Raw genomic sequence first — 16,306 nt, 5'->3', positions numbered from 1 at the left:
ACCCTTCCGCCACGAGCACCTCGTCGCCGGCGACCCAGACCACCTCCGGTGACGTCCCGACCATGAGCAGGTAGGCGGAGGCACGAGGAACCCGTTCCCGTTCCTAGCTAGGCCTGAGGACAACGGCAGCCTCGCCGGGGTCCATCTCCACCTCTCTGGCCAGAGGTAGGAGGAGGACCCGACAGGTGGAGCCCACCTGTCGGTGTCCTGGGGTAGCCAGCGCGCGCAGCCGCTGACGCTGACTCCAGGGGCCCGCAGGTCAGGTTTGAACCTGGCCCGCGCGCGCCTGGTGGCCAGGCCTGCTGGCTGGGCCGGCTGGATCTGTTTCCCTGGCCTTTTTCTTTTGTTTTAATCCAGCAAACTAAATGATTTATATAAAAAGATTTAGCAAGTAGAAAAATATAATTCTTCCACCAGTATTTTTCTAAAAATGAGTAGTATTTGATTCTGTAATAGTTGACATTTATCAATAACAGAAACTATTTTGGTATAATAAAATGATATTAAAAAGCACTTGTGTGCTTCTGTTTGCTTTTAAATAAATATCCTTAGCTAATAAAATAGTAGGGAACATTTTTCAAAATAATAACCTGAATTTATTCAAGCCTTGCAACATTTTTAAAAGCACTTTGTGAACTGTTTTAGTCAAAGCTAGTATTTATTTATTCCTTTCTCGACGGTAGAGTTACCGAGTGACGGAGGATCTGGAGCGGAAGACCTCGAAGACCCCGGATACCTAGCTGACCAAGGCAAGCAGACCTTTTGCCATGACTTAAGCATATGAAATGATGCATGCTAGAATAGCAAGTATTTTCCGTTGCATGTAATCACGATGCCGGTTCATCATTGATGTGATGGTACCGAAGGCTTCTTCGAAGCCCTTGCATTATAGTAGTGATATTCACATAGCTCCTCGGGGCACAAATATGATGAGCTTGATCCTACCATCTACGAGGATCATGCTACTGTCATGTTGACTAGTAGAGTATAATCACTGCATTGAGATTGACCCTACCCCGTGAGGGTCATGATATTTTCATGTTGACAAGTAATGTTAAGGCATATCATCTCAAGCATGATGATGAGTTAAATAAAGAGTTTATGAAAACCCCGTCGGGTGCCACTAATGCCCGAGCGTGATGATGAGTTGGTGATCACTTTTGGTGAAGTGATGCATCGGTGATTTTGGTGTGAGTATGGTTTCAGAAATGGATTAGATATATGATGTGTCGACCGTGCCAACCTTACCCAGTACGACCACGATACCCCTTTATGGGACGGGGCTTTGTTGATTACTCTGGTCGGTACTAGCAAAGTGCCACATTACTAGTGGCGGGAGTGATCGGTGTCACTCTCGTGATGGGGTCGTGCCAGGTAGGACGACTATGCAATTATTATGAGTTCCAGGCACACCGTTGGTCCCTGCATGGTTGATATAGTCCAGAGTCGGTGCTCGTAAGACGTACAACATGTGGGCTGGGTAACAATCGAGTGGACCTCTTTGTCTAGTATCGTCAGGGGAAAGATGATGATCGGGTACTTACCTCGGGTATATGTGATATACCGCGAGTCGTGGATGACACAGAAGTTTCCCGTTTCTCGTGGGTCCATCGTACTACCTCTGCAGAGTGTAAACTATTCGAATAGCCGTGTCCACGGTCAAGGAGAGTTGGGTGGTGCTGCATAAACTACGTCCTGAGTTTCCGCATAAACCAAGTGTGTGTGTGTGGTGTTAAAAAGGTGTCGTTATAATCATGATAATCACAATAATATGATCAAGTTCGGTGACTTGACATATAGGGTAAACCCGGATGGTTTAGCCCTCATTAATACATTGAGATTATGACAAGTTCGAGGACTTGGCATTTAGGGTGAACCCGGTGTGTTCAAACCTTTACGGATATGTCAATATCTGTAACGTGATATTCACAAGTAATTCTTTAGCTTGATGCATATACATGATCATACCACCTCATCGCATTCCACCCAAGATAACTGTAACTGTTATTCATTACCATTTATGTCATGGGCTGTTTGCGAGTACATTCAAAGTACTCATTGGCTTGCCACTGGTTATGTTATTGACCAGACATGGAAGGACCGGAGTTTGGCGATGAGTACGTCGTCAGAGACGGACCTGCGATCTAGGACGCTTCCGAGTCAGAATGCCTGTCGGTGTAGGCTTGATGGCATGGGCACCGCTTAGCCCTTACGAGTTTCCGCTACTCGATGTATCCCTTTATTTGGCTTTAGGCCTTGCTCTTGAACCCGACCTTCTGGTCATTTCATGTAATAATTTGGTACTTGGATGTACGACTCTATTATTCAGTATCTGTGTTCAGTGAACATTGATCCTTGGGGTCACTCGGCACGGCGAACTCGACTTGCTAGTCGGGGTCCCCACATTTACCCTCTCGGTCTGTCCGCCCGTTTGCGGGTGGAAAGCCGTACTGAAGGAGATTTTGGTTCCGAGAGCTTCTTGAAACTTCTTCCAGAATCTTGAGGTGAATTGCGTGCCACGGTCGGACACGATCTCCTTGGGAACTCCATGAATACTCACCACTCCATGAATGTATAGACTGGCCAGCTGGCTGCCATCGTAGGTGGTGTTAACGGGGATGAAATGGGCCACCTTGGTCAAATGATCGATTATGACCCAAATGGAGTTATGACCCTTATTCGACCGGGGCAACCCGGTGATGAAGTCCATGCTGACTTTATCCCACTTCCATTCCGGCCCTTGAAGAGGTTGCAGCAATCCAGCAGGTCGCTGGTGTTCAGCCTTGACTCGCTGGCATACATCGCATTTAGCGACATAGGAGCCAATTTCCCTCTTCATGCCATGCCACCAGAATCGTTCTCGGAGATCTTGGTACATCTTGGTACCACCTGGATGGATAGAGTACGGTGTGTCATGAGCCTCTTGCAGGATCAAGTCCTTAAGTTCGGCCTTGTTAGGTACGCATAAGCGCTTCCCGTACCACAGTACTCCTTGCTCATCAATCGAGAATCCTGGGGCTTTGCCTTCTCGCACCTTCCTCTTGAGGCCTTCGATACTCTTGTGTCCCTTCTGGGCTTCCTTGATGTCGTCTGCCAGAGTAGGCTTGACTTCGAGGTTAGCCAGGTATCTTGGTTCGACTATCTCAAGCCCGAAGCTCTCCATCTGTTCATACAAGACGGGTAACCGTTCCTTGAGCATGACGTTCAAGGAGCCTGCCTTCCGGCTTAAGGCATCGGCTACCACATTCGCCTTGCCGGGATGATACTGAATGCTGAGGTCGTAATCCTTGATTGACTCAAGCCATCTCCGCTGCCTCATATTCAGCTTCCTTTGAGTGAAGATATATTTCAGACTTTAGTGGTCTGTATATATCTCACATCGCTTTCCCAGAAGGTAATGTCGCCACGTCTTCAGAGCATGCACTACAGCTGCTAGCTCGAGATCATAGTTGTCCTCATGCGTTCCCAGTTGCCGTGACAAGTACGCCACGACCCTGCCATCTTGCATCAGGACTCCATGGAGCCCGGTTCCAGAGGCATCACAATATATTACGAATTCCTTGTTGATGTCTGGGGTAGCCAATACCGGGGCGGTAGTTAGCCTCTTCTTCAACTCCTGGAAACTTGCTTCACACACCCATGTCCACTTGAACTTTCGGCGTTTCTTCAAGAGCTGAGTCATAGGTCGAGCGATGCTGGAGAAACCTTCTACAAACTTGCGGTAGTATCCCGCGAGCCAGAGGAAACTCCTGACATCCTTCACGTCCTTTGGTGATTCCCAGTTGGTCACTGTAGTAATGTTGGACTGATCTACGGCCAAACCGCTTGCCGTCAGGGTATGACCCAGAAATCCAACTTCGTTCAGCCAGAACTGACACTTGCTGAATTTGGCATAAAGCTGGTGCTCTCGAAGCTTTCCCAGAACTAACCTCTGGTGTTGCTCATGCTCCTCTTCGGACTTGGAGAAGATTAATATGTCATCAATGAACACGACGACAAACTTGTCCAAATATTCCATGAAGACCTTGTTCCTGAGGTACATGAAGTAGGCTGGGGCATTTGTCAAACCGAAGGGCATGACAGTGCATTCATATAGACCGTACCGGGTCACGAATGCAGTCTTGGGTATATCTTCGGGTCGAATCTTCAACTGGTAAGATCCCGATCGAAGGTCGATCTTGGAAAATACCCTGGCCCCGTTTAACTGGTCAAACAGGTCTTCGATCTTGGGGAGCGGGTACTTGTTCTTAATTGTGACTTCATTAAGAGAACGGTAATCGACGCAGAGTCGAATGGTACCATCCTTCTTTGAAACAAATACAACAGGTCATCCCCAAGGTGATGCACTCGGACGGATGAACCCTTTCCTGAGTTGCTCATCCAACAGCTTCTTCAGCTCTGCGAGCTCTTCGGAACCCATCCCGTAAGGCTTTTTATATATAGGCCTTGATCCGGGCATGAGCTCGATGATGAACTCGATGTATCGGTCGGGAGGCATTCTGGGTAGCTCGTCAGGAAAGACGTCTGGGTATTCACAGACTACAGGCACTTGATCAGGCTCTACCTCGGATAGACTGTTGACTCGAGGCACTTGAGCCGATACTGGCTCGGAGACAAACTTGACCTTGACCCCTTGGTTGCTTGTCATGGTAATGGCCCTGTTGGCACAGTCCAAAAGACTCTGGTGCTTCGCCAACCAATCCATGCGGAGGATTACTTCTACACCTTGCGATTTAAGCACAATGAGGTCTGTCAAGAAACTCGTCCCATTGATAACTATCTCGACCCTTCTACACCCTAGGTTGGTCCTCAATACTGCTCCTGGGGTTTGAATTTCCATCTGTCCACGGAGTAGAGTGGGTTTTAAACCACACTTCTCTGCAAACTTTTGGGTAACAAAAGAATGCGAGGCACCACAATCAAACAACACTGTTGCTGGAGTTGAGTTGACGAGGAACGTACCCAGAATGCAGTACGGGTCTTCCTGCGCCTCTTCTGAAGTGATGTGATTGATCCGGCCCCTGCCATTGAACTGTTGGTTGCGGGGGGCCTGGTTCCTTCCTGGTGCACCTTGACCGGGGTTGGGTGCATTGGGACGCGGTGTGTCGGGCTTCTTGTTGGGGCACTGCCTGGAATAGTGCCTGGTCTGACCACACCCAAAGCAGGTGACCTGCCCCGGAGGGTTGGTCTTGACTCCACCGTTGTTCGGTGGGTTGACTACTGGCTTGGCTTGCTGCTGAGGCTGATAATTCTGGCGGAACACCGGATGCTTGAACTGCTGCTGCTGAAAGTTGGGTCTTACAGCTGTTGACTGCCATGGTCTTGGTCTTGCGCTACTGGGTCCTCCACTACTGATCAGTTTGCACTTGCGGGTGTCGTCCATCGCATGACGCTTGTCTTCCAGCATAAGCGCCTTGTTAACCAACTCGCTGAAAGTCTGGCAGTCGCAAACCACCAGCTGGTATTGCAGGGACTGTTGTAACCCTTCCATGAAGCGTTCCACCTTAGCGGCCTCAGTGTTAACATCTTCGGGCGCGTACCTCGACAAGAGGTTAAACTTCTGTAGGTACTCCTTAACAGTTCCACTGCCCTGCCTCAAGGCTCGGAATTCCCGCTTCTTAATGGTCATCAGTCCAGGTGGAATGTGAGCCGCGCGAAATCCTTCCTTGAACATCACCCAAGTGATGACTTGCCCTATCCGCATGATCTGAAATCCATCCCACCATGCTCTGGCGGTGCCTCCGAGACAGTGAGAAACATAAAGGACTTTCTCATGATTGTCGGTGCACTTGACCAGTGCAAGGAGGTCTTCAATGGTGCGGATCCAGTCATCGACGTCCAGTGGTTCAGTCGTCTCTGTGAATATGGGCGTAGAGCGGCCACCGCCGTTCCCATTTCGCGGCAGGTTGTCCACCAGGACTTGACTCAGCTGCTGAATAGCGGCATTGCTAGCTTGACGCTCCTCCCGAAGAGCTTGAAGGAACTGATCCATCGTCAAGTTCTCAGGAGGAGGTGGTGGCGGAAGGTCTCTAGGCTGCTCGTGGTGACCTCCAGCGTTAGCATCTCCTTCGGTTCCCTGCGGCGTCCCCGAGGAGCCGGCGCCGGGGTTCCCGAAGGTGCTGTTGCGGGTTGCGTTCACCATCCTGTCATAGAAACAGACAGGTCAAAATTCCACCTTGCTCGGGAATACTAGGATTCGTTCCTAGTAAGAGGGGGTCCAATACGTGCAAGTGCCGAGTTTTCAAAACCAAAGTTTTTGACAAACGGAAATTGCATTCATAAAAACTAGGTGATGTAGTCACTTACAGGCTGCCTAAGGCAATAGGTGACTTACATCATGCACACATACGTAAATTAGAAACGGATACATGGATACCCTATGCTCGGGGTACTCCTACTTGCCTACGCTAAATCCTACGCGGCGGACTGCTCAGTCTCAAAGGCGGATTCAACAGGATCCTCATCGTTGTCCTAGTCTTCATCAACATCTTCTTCCTTTATAGGAGTGGAAGAAAGAATCCGCAATCACGGCGTCTCTTAGGCGAGGCGGTGAAGATCTCAGTGTACTCTTCCGCTGTCAGGCGGCGACTACAAAGAGGGACTGCCTGGATGGGTAACACAGTACCCCTAGTAGCAACAGTTGTCCTCCCTTCAGGTGCGCCTGCCTTCTTTACTTTGTGATGCTGCATCTTCTCAGTGTGGAGCAGGCCCTTGACTAGGTGCAGCTCTTGGCGAAGCTTGACTGACTCCTTAACTAGGAAGTGCGTCAGGGTGTCCGACGAGAGGCTGAAGTAGGTCTGAAACCTTAATGGCATCCCATCCTCCGTGGCTGGGGTGAGTGTCCAACTCCCATCCATTCCTTCCTTAATGAAAGGTAGGTGACGAGTGACAGGCTCATTAGCCATCTCAGGGAGGATGCTGCGGAGACGCACGAGCGAATCTTGTGCGGCCGTCTCCACTGCCAACATCAGCTCTCCCATCTGTGGTCCTTCAAAGAACCAACTAGACGGGGAGTCATTAGCCTTCACTATCACGTCCACGTGATATTCCTTAGTGTCGGCGTTGACCCAGTGCTCGTGGTAGAGAAAGATGGGCGTGCGACGTACGTGGCACTTCTCGAGACAATCCACCAGGAGTAGTGGAAAGCCGGTCTCCAGAAGCGTCTCAGGTACGGCAGCCATCTACAAGGCATAGGAGAGAGGTCAGAAGGTTGCATGTGCAAAAGTTTCTCCAAGGCTGGCGTTCTAACGTCCTCGGCTAACGTCCATGCTATCTAAGGCTTCCTATAGTCAGGATGGCTCTGATACCAGTTCTATGGGGACACCGACTAGCAAGTCGAGTTTGCCGTGCCCAGTGACCCCGAGGATCAATGTTCACTGAACACAGATACTGAATAATAGAGTCTTACATCCAAGTACCGAAATTATTACATCAAACGACTAGAAGGTCGGGTTCAAGAGTGAGGCCTAAAGCCAAATTAAACAGATACATTGAGTAGCGGAAACTCGTAAGGGCTAAGCGGTGCCCATGCCATCAAGCCTACATCGACAGGCATTCTGACTTGGAAGCGTCCTAGATCGCAGGTTCGTCTCCGACGGCGTACTCGTCGCCAAACTCTGGTCCTTCCATGTCTGGTTAATAATATAACCAGTGGCAGGCCAATGAGTACTTTGAATGTACTCGCAAACAGCCCATGATATGAACATTGATAGCGAAGAATAACAGTAACATGTATCTATGGTGGAATGCAATTTGGTGGTATGATCAGGTAAATGCAACAAGTTAAAGAACTACTCTTGAAGAACAGATTACAGATATCAACATATCTGCCAAGGGTTGAACACACCGGGTTCACCCTATATGCCAAGTCATCGGACTTGTCCTAACCTCAATGTATTAATGAGGGCTAAACCATCCGGGTTTACCCTATATGCCAAGTCACCGAACTTGGTCATATTATTATCTTATAACAACACCTTTGTAACACCACACTCACACACTTTTACTCACACTTGGTTTATGCGGAAACGCTGGACGTAGTTTAAGCAGTACCACCACACTGTCCTTGACCGTGGACATGGCTATTCGAATAGTTTGACACTCTGTAGAGGTAGTACGCTGGACCCACGAGAAACGGGAAACTTCCGTGTCATCCACGACTCGCGGTATATCACATATACCCGAGGTAAGTACCCGATCATCATCTTTCCACTGAGGATACTAGACAAAGAGGTCCACTCGATTGGTACCCAGCCGACATGTTGTCCGTCTTACGAGCACCGACTCTGCACAGTATCAACCATGCGGGGACCAACGGTGTGCCTGGAACTCATAATAATGGCATAGTCGTCCTACCTGGCACGACCCCATCACGAGAGTGACACCGATCACTCCCGCCACTAGTAATGTGGCTCTTTGCTAGTACCGACCAGAGTAATCAACAAAGCCCCGTCCCATAAAGGGGTATCGTGGTCGTACTGGTAAGGTTGGGACGGTCGACACATCAGAAATCTAATCCCATTTCCGAAACCATACTCACACAAAAACACCGTTGCATCACTTCACCAAAAGTGATCACCAACTCATCATCACCCTCGGGCATTAGTGGCACCCGACGGGGTTTTCATAAACTCTTTATTTAACTCATCATCATGCTCATGATAACATGCTCTATCTTTACTTGTCAACATGGTATAACATGACCCTCAAGGGGTAGGGTCAAGCTCAATGCAATGATCTTTCTCTACTAGTCAACATGACAGTAGCATGATCCTTATAGATGGTAGGGTCAAGCTCATCATGCTTGTGCTCCGAGGAGCCATATGTATAACATCACTATCATGCAAGTGCTTCGAAGAAGCCTTCGGTACCATCACACCAATGATCAACCGGCACTGTGATCACATGCAACGGGAAAATACCAACTATACTAGCATGCAACAATGTTTGTGCTCAAGTCATGGTCAAAGGGCTGCTGGCCTTGGTCAGCTAGGTATTCGGGGTCTTCGAGGTCTTCCGCTCCGGATCCTCCGTCACTCGGTAACTCTACCGTCGAGAAAGGAATAAATAAATAATAGCTCACACCAAAACAGATCACAAGGTGTTTTTAAAAATGTTGCAAAGCTTCAATAAATTCAGTTTATTATTTTGGAAAATGTTTCCTATGGTTTTTATTAGCTAGCGTATTTATTTAAAAGAAAACAGGAGCAAAGAAATGCTTTTAATATCATTTTATTATACCAAAACAGATTCTGTTTTTGGTAATGTCAAACTCTACAGAATCAATTACTACACATTTTTAGAAAATTGTTGGTGGAAGAATCATATTTTTCTACTGGCTAAATATTTTATAAAAATCATTTAAGCTGCAGGTTAAAAACAAAAGAAAAAGGCCAGGGGGGAGACCCAGTCGGCCCAGCCAGCAGACCGGCCACCAGGCGCGTTGCCCAGGTTCAAACCTGACCTGCGGGCCCCTGGGGTCAGCGTCAGCGGCTGCGCGCGCTGGCTGCCCCAGGACACCGACAGGTGGGCTCCACCTGTCGGGTCCTTCTCCGACCTCCAGCCAGAGAGGTGGAGACGGACGCCGGCGAGGCTACCATTGCCCTCAGGTCAATCTAGGAGCGGGAATGGGTCCCTCGTTCCTCCGCCTACCTGCTCGTGGTCGGGACGTCACCGGAGGTGGTCTGGGTCGCCGGCAATGAGGTGATCGTGGCGGAATAGTTTCGGGTTGGCGTAGAGCTAGTGGCTAGGGGCACGGATTCACTCGGGGGAGTTGGGGGAAATGATCCTCGCGTCAAGGGGAGTGCAATGGGAGGTCGGGCGGCGCAGGAGCCGGCGTGTAGCCGGAGATCGACCGGAGCTCCGAGGCGGAGGGGCCTCGGTCGATCTCGAGCACCGGGGCTCTGCGAGCTCGATTAGGCGGCTAGGGGTAGTCTAGTGGTCGTGTTGAAGCTGCCTGGGGAGTGCTGGGGTGCCGGGGGGACCTATTTATAGGCTAGCGGCGGTGAGCCGACTCGGGCGCGCCGGTGACTCACCGTGGCGCGCGTGCGAGCACAGTGAGGTGCTGGCCGCGAAACCACGGGTTCGGGACGTGGTTTAGGACCTCATGGTGCATCGGTCGTAGAGGGAAAGCGAGTGGGGTCGAGCCGCAGCGACCGTGCATGCTCGGCCGCGTCGGGCGAGCGCGGGCACGCGTCGCCTGAGCTCTTGCGCGAGGAGAGGGGGACCCTGACGGTAGCTTTGCACAGAGTGGGTGTCGGGGGAGTGTTTGGACATTATTGGGGGGGTTTGGAACCGGCCGGGGCGACGTCCCCTTGCTGGAGGTTCTCTGTAGCGCGTCCAGAGCGCGGTTTTGGCATGACACGACATGCTGGCGGGCTCTGGGCCCTTTGGACGTGTCCTCCATGTCCTGAGTGTTGCTGGGAGTGTGCCTAGCCGTTGTGTGCTAGTGGGAGCACGAGCTGGTCAAAGGAGGCAAGGAAACCAGTGTTGCTAGTACTGGCCTGCGGCTCAAATTGAAGATCTTGTCACTAGTGCTTGGAGTTGGGGAGGGGCTGGTTGACTGGGTGCTCAGGGTGTTCTGGGGTTCTAACTCACCAAGTTTGGGGCTTTGACATTGGGTGAAACAGTGGCTAGGAGGGTTTTTACCATCCTGTCAGTAGGTGTTCGACAGTGATTTGGGGTGCTTCCACTCCACCACTGGAACTGAAACTTAACAGGTTTGGTCTTGGGGTAAAAACATGGGGTTTCACCAAATTTGAGCTCCATTGAACAAGTTTAGCTTTGTAAACTTGAAAATGCCTCAAAATGACCAGTACTGTCCTTTACAAAGGAAGTGTGGCCAAACAGAGTCTCACAAATCCCATCTTTCGTGTGGAGTCCTCATTTGGGGTGTTAAACACCTCTGCAAAGTTTGAACTCCATTGGAGAAACTTTGCAATGTAGAGTTGTTCCAATTCTTCTCTTGACAGAGTGGATTTTGGGCTCATTAGGTGCACTTCCCCACCTTGGATCAAGGTGAGATTTTATGTGAGCACCTAATATGGCTTGGGAGGGCTCCAGTAATTTTATGGGAATTTATTGAGATTATTTCCTTTGGAAACATCTCAAAAAGCTAAAACAGACAAAAATGGTTTTCAGGGTTTTACTCAAATAATATTAATATAAAATAGGGTTGAAATTCTTATATATGGAAAATATATGTCCATCTCAGCTTCCATGAATTTACCCAGAATTTTCTAAGGCAGGAAAGCAATTTTCCTTGTGGGAATATCATTCCTGGCCTTAGAAACAGACATAAATATAAAATAGGAAAATAATATTTTGAATCACCAATTAATGTTTTCAATGAATGAAAATAATATTTGGATCAGATCACAAACTTTGGTTGGAAGTGCCACTTGGCTTCATGAGCTAGTAGTGTATCCCAACATGATGAAGGTGATCTTGATATAAAGGAAAAAGGGTTTTTGAAGAGAGCAAAATAATAAGTTTTTCATGGGTTTGAGTCATCAAGCAAGCAAGCATTCACTCATACAAGGGCTGACATTGCACTCACAACATTATTTGAAAAAGTTTTAACAAGCTCTGATTTTTGCAACATAAATTACTTGTGATGAAAAACAGGGTGTGACACGCATGCATATATGTTTATCTGTGAGAGAGCCATATTACTTTGTCTTCTCCTTTGTGTTTGCTTGCAGATTCCAGCTTAGTCCAATGCACGAGCACTCTTATCATTTTTCACATCATTCGGTCGTGCAAGTGAAAGGCAATAATGACGATATATGATGAAGTGACTGAGCCTGGAAAAGCTGGTATGAATTCAATCTATTTTGTTTTTGTAGATATGACTAGCTCATCGTTCCTAATTCAGCATTGTTGTGAGAGAACATCTTTGCAATGACAACTTAGAGATCATAGTTTCTGATTCCATGCTTAATTAGCTAGGTGCTTATAATGGGTTGTATTGGATGCCAACATGAATTTTGAGATGATTATGATGTAGTATGATAGGATGGTATCCTCCTTTGAATCAATCAAGTGGCTTGACTTGGCGCATGTTTACGCATGTAGTTGAAACAATATCAACATAGCCTCTATGATATTCATGTTCATAGTGATTTATGTCCTACTCATGCTTGCACTCAATGTTGGTTAATCTCAATGCATTTTGATGACTGTTGTCGCTCTCCTGTTGGTCGCTTCCCAGTCTTTTGCTAGCCTTCACTTGTACTAAGCGAGAATACTGCTTGTGCATCCACTTCCATAAACCCAAAGTTGTTCCATATGAGTCCACCATTCCTACCTATATGCGGTATCTACCTGCCGTTCCAAGTAAATTTGCATGTGCCACTCTTTAAACCTTCAAGAAATAATCTGTTTTGCATGCCCGAACCGCTCATATGGTGATAAGGGGCGATCAGTATCTTCCATGCTAGGCATCTTATCCTCGATACGTGTTTATTCACTATCACTCACGAGAAAGGGGCCGGTAATTGGAATGCCCAGTTCCATGCTCAAATCGAAAAGACAATTGCAAAAAAAAACTCCCCCTGGATTGTTGTTAGTATGGACGGCACCCGAGTATTCGGCTAGTCGTGGAGGGTGATTGATCGGTGGTGGGGGAGTCAAAACTTTACTTTTCTGTTTGGGAACCGCCTATAGTATGTGTAGCATGGAAGATGGTGAAAACTCTTGGTCATTGCGTTGACAATGAAAGCATGCCACCCAAAATTATTTATCTCTGTCTTCAAAGCATGAGCTCTAGCACCTCTGCAAATCAATGCTTTCCTCTGCGAAGGGCCTATCTATTTGTGTTTCTGTTGAGTCATCCTCTTCTTATAAAAGCACCAATTAGAGAGCACCTTTGTCATTTCTATGCTTTGATTTTAACTTTTATTGAGTATGATTGTGACTGGATCTTCTTTGCCATGAATTACAATGTTCAGTCAGCCCTTGGTCTTTGAAGGTGCTCTGCATTTATGTTATACGGTCTCAGAAAGAGCTAGCGAGATACCATCTGTTCATATTGCTTCATGATTATCTTAATTGAAGTGTTGACGTTTGAAACTTATTATTATTGCTCGCTAGTTGATTATGCCATTGTTATGAGTTCCTCTTGAGACCTAAATGTCATTGCTTATGTGGTTAGCTTGTGATCTTGCTGAAAATCTGAATATGAGTTAGACATAATTACAACAACAAGATCAAACAGAGTTCGTAAAAGTTTTTCTTTTGTCTTTTCAGTTTGTCAACTGAATTGCTTGAGTACAAGCAAGGCTTTAAGCTTGGGGGAGTTGATACATCTCCATCGTATCTACTTTTCCAAACTCTTTTGCCCTTGTTTTGGACTCTAATTTGCATGATTTGAATGGAACTAACCCGGACTAATGCTGTTTTCAGCAGAATTGCCATGGTGTTTTTTTGCGCAGAAATAAAAGTTCTCGGAATGACTTGGAAATTTACGAGGACTTTTTGTGGAATATATAAAAAATACTGGCGCAAGATTCAACCGGAGGAGTGGAGCGAGGAACCCACAACCCACCAGGCGCGGCCCCCCTGGCCGCGCCTAGCAGGCTTGTGGGCCCTCGGAGCTCCGCCGCCTCCAACTCCAGCTCTATTTAGTCCCTTTCGTCCGGAAAAAAATAAAGAAGAAGAGTTCATCGCGTTTTACGATACGGAGGCGCCGCCACCACCTGTTCTTCCTCTGGAGGGCAGATCTGGAGTAGGTTCTGGGCTCCGGAGAGAGGAGATCGTCGCCATCGTCATCACCAACCTTCCTTCATCGCAAATTCCATGATGCCCTTCACCGTCCGTGAGTAATCTCATCGTAGGCTTGCTGGACGGTGATGGGTTGGATGAGATCTATCATGTAATCGAGTTAGTTTTGATGGGGATTGATTCCTAGTATCCATTATGTTCTGAGATTCATGTTGCTACTACTTTGCCATGCTTAATGCTTGTCACTAGGGCCCGAGTGCCATAGTTTGAGATCAGAACCTATTATGTTCTCGTCAATATATGTGTGTTCTTGATCCTATCTTGCAAGTTGTAGTCTCCTACTATGTGTTATCACCCGCCAACCCCGGAGTGACAATAGCCGGAACCACTCCCGGAGATGGCCATAGTATGAGGAGCTCATGTATTCACTAAGTGCTAATGCTTTGTTCCGGTTCTGTATTAAAAGGAGAACCTTAATATCCCGTAGTTTTCATTAGGACCCCATTGCCACGGGAGGGATGGACAATAGAAATCATGCAAGTTCTTTTCCCTAAGCACGTATGACTATATACGGAATACATTCCTACAGTACGTTGACGAACTGGAGCTAGTTACTTATCTCCCCATGTTATAACTGTTGCATGATGAATGTCATGCGGCATAATTATTGTAGTGACCGGACTCAAAACGAGTCAAGCCTCTGTGTATATGTGCCATCCCTGGATCAGAGTGCTGGCACACACAGTACATCAATGTATATATCAAAGTGCAATCACATGTAAATAGCGTAAAACTGATATATATACCTTAATTATCTCAGCGGAAACAGTCAAGGTAGTGGAGTCCCAATAAACACCAACGGCAAGTTGAGTGTGGACCGTAACCACGAATCGTACTCTTACTCGTCGAGGAAAATATCTGCAACATAAGACGTTGCAGCCGTGTAGGTCAGCATATTGAATATGCCGGCAAGTCACATAAGAGAGGCGTGAAAAGTAATCATCTATACTATATGCATATATGGCAGGTGGGGCTACAAGTTTTTAGCGAAAAGCAAGTTTTCTCCTACATCAAGAGAGGGTTAAAAGCAAAATGTTACTACGTTATTTGTTGTTAACGAGATGGTTCCGCCAACCAATTCTCGTACCCGAGTTGTCAATAAGTCCCACATCAATATTATTATTAGTGTTGAGAATTTCAGATAACTTCAGTTCCTTTGGCTCAAGTTGTCCATGACCGTGGACACGGCTAATCGATTAGGTTTGAGTACTCTGCAGAGTTTTGCACACGTTCCCCACAAGATTTGATCGCCTCCGAGTATGTCCTCGCACTTCAGGGTGTTTGAAGACCGGATGATCAAAACATGGTCTTTCAACGGGTCCCTCTGAATCCCTGTCGGTGCCCATCCATACCTACCGTTCTTCTACATCTGCTAGCACCGCCTGTCCAAAGTTGCTGCGTTGTCCAACCAAGCCAGAGCCCATAATGACTTGTGGCTGTGCAGGTAAGCCTTGGGTGTTGAAGCCTCCGTCCGCCTCTTCGAGCCTCGGTGAAGCTTTCCGCAAGATGCCATGGCACGTCTCCAGCAACCCGGGTCATCCACTGGTTTCTCCAGGGAGCCGTTCAACCGTCCTTCACCCAAAGTTGCATTGCATCACGAGGTCTTGAAAAGTCTTGACTTAACCGGTCTTGGTTATTAAATTATTCTCGCATCACTCGTGATAAACTCTCAACCAGAATCCCGTCCACTCAAGTATAGCAATATGAAATTTGTCGTCCCGGGCCAAGTAACGGGGTTGTTGGGTGCCTACCACATGATACTACAATATGTAACCATAATTTCCAAGTACCTACTCAGCATGCAATTGGGCATAGGATGGTGGAACTACGATGCATAAAACATAGGTGATACATGATCAAATGACTTGCCTGGTGATGTTGACGAAGAAGAATTTCTCGAGAAATAACTTGATAAACTAGTCGTCACTCTCCGATGAAATCTATATAACAAACATATCATTCACGTAAGCACTCATACTAGCAATCATTCTAGCAATCAAAACAAATGAGAAAGCGAATAAGAACCCGAAAGAAACTTCAAATAAAGCTAGGGAGTTTTCTACTACATCAACACTAAAATAGTTTTTTTGTTCTAACTGAAAATAAAACATTAACATAACAGAGAACTAAGATAACAGAAGTAAAATTTACAAAATTATATTATTTTATAAGTATTTTCAAAATAGGGAATCAAACTAGCAATGCAATCAATTCGCAAGTTAGTATAGAACTAGAATTGATTCCATGCAAACAAATAAAATTTTGTTGTTGTTGAAAAGTTACTGGTAAATATCAGAAAACAAAATATAACTTGTCAAAATTACAAAAAAAAACAAATTAAGAACAATTAATACAAAAGAAATAGCAAGAAAAAAAAAACTAAAACAAAATCTGTTTTGCTTCAAACCCTAAGTTCCAATATCTTAAAAAATTCTGAAACTAAACCTACTGATAAATAATATTAGTAGTGATCAGTAGCAAAAAGAATCAAATTAAAAGCTATTTTTAAACTCCCAGAATAAGA

Source organism: Hordeum vulgare, chromosome 2H (assembly GCF_904849725.1).
Source record: "Hordeum vulgare subsp. vulgare chromosome 2H, MorexV3_pseudomolecules_assembly, whole genome shotgun sequence".
Lineage (NCBI taxonomy): Eukaryota > Viridiplantae > Streptophyta > Magnoliopsida > Poales > Poaceae > Hordeum > Hordeum vulgare.
Note: the sequence above shows the minus strand (reverse complement) of the source record.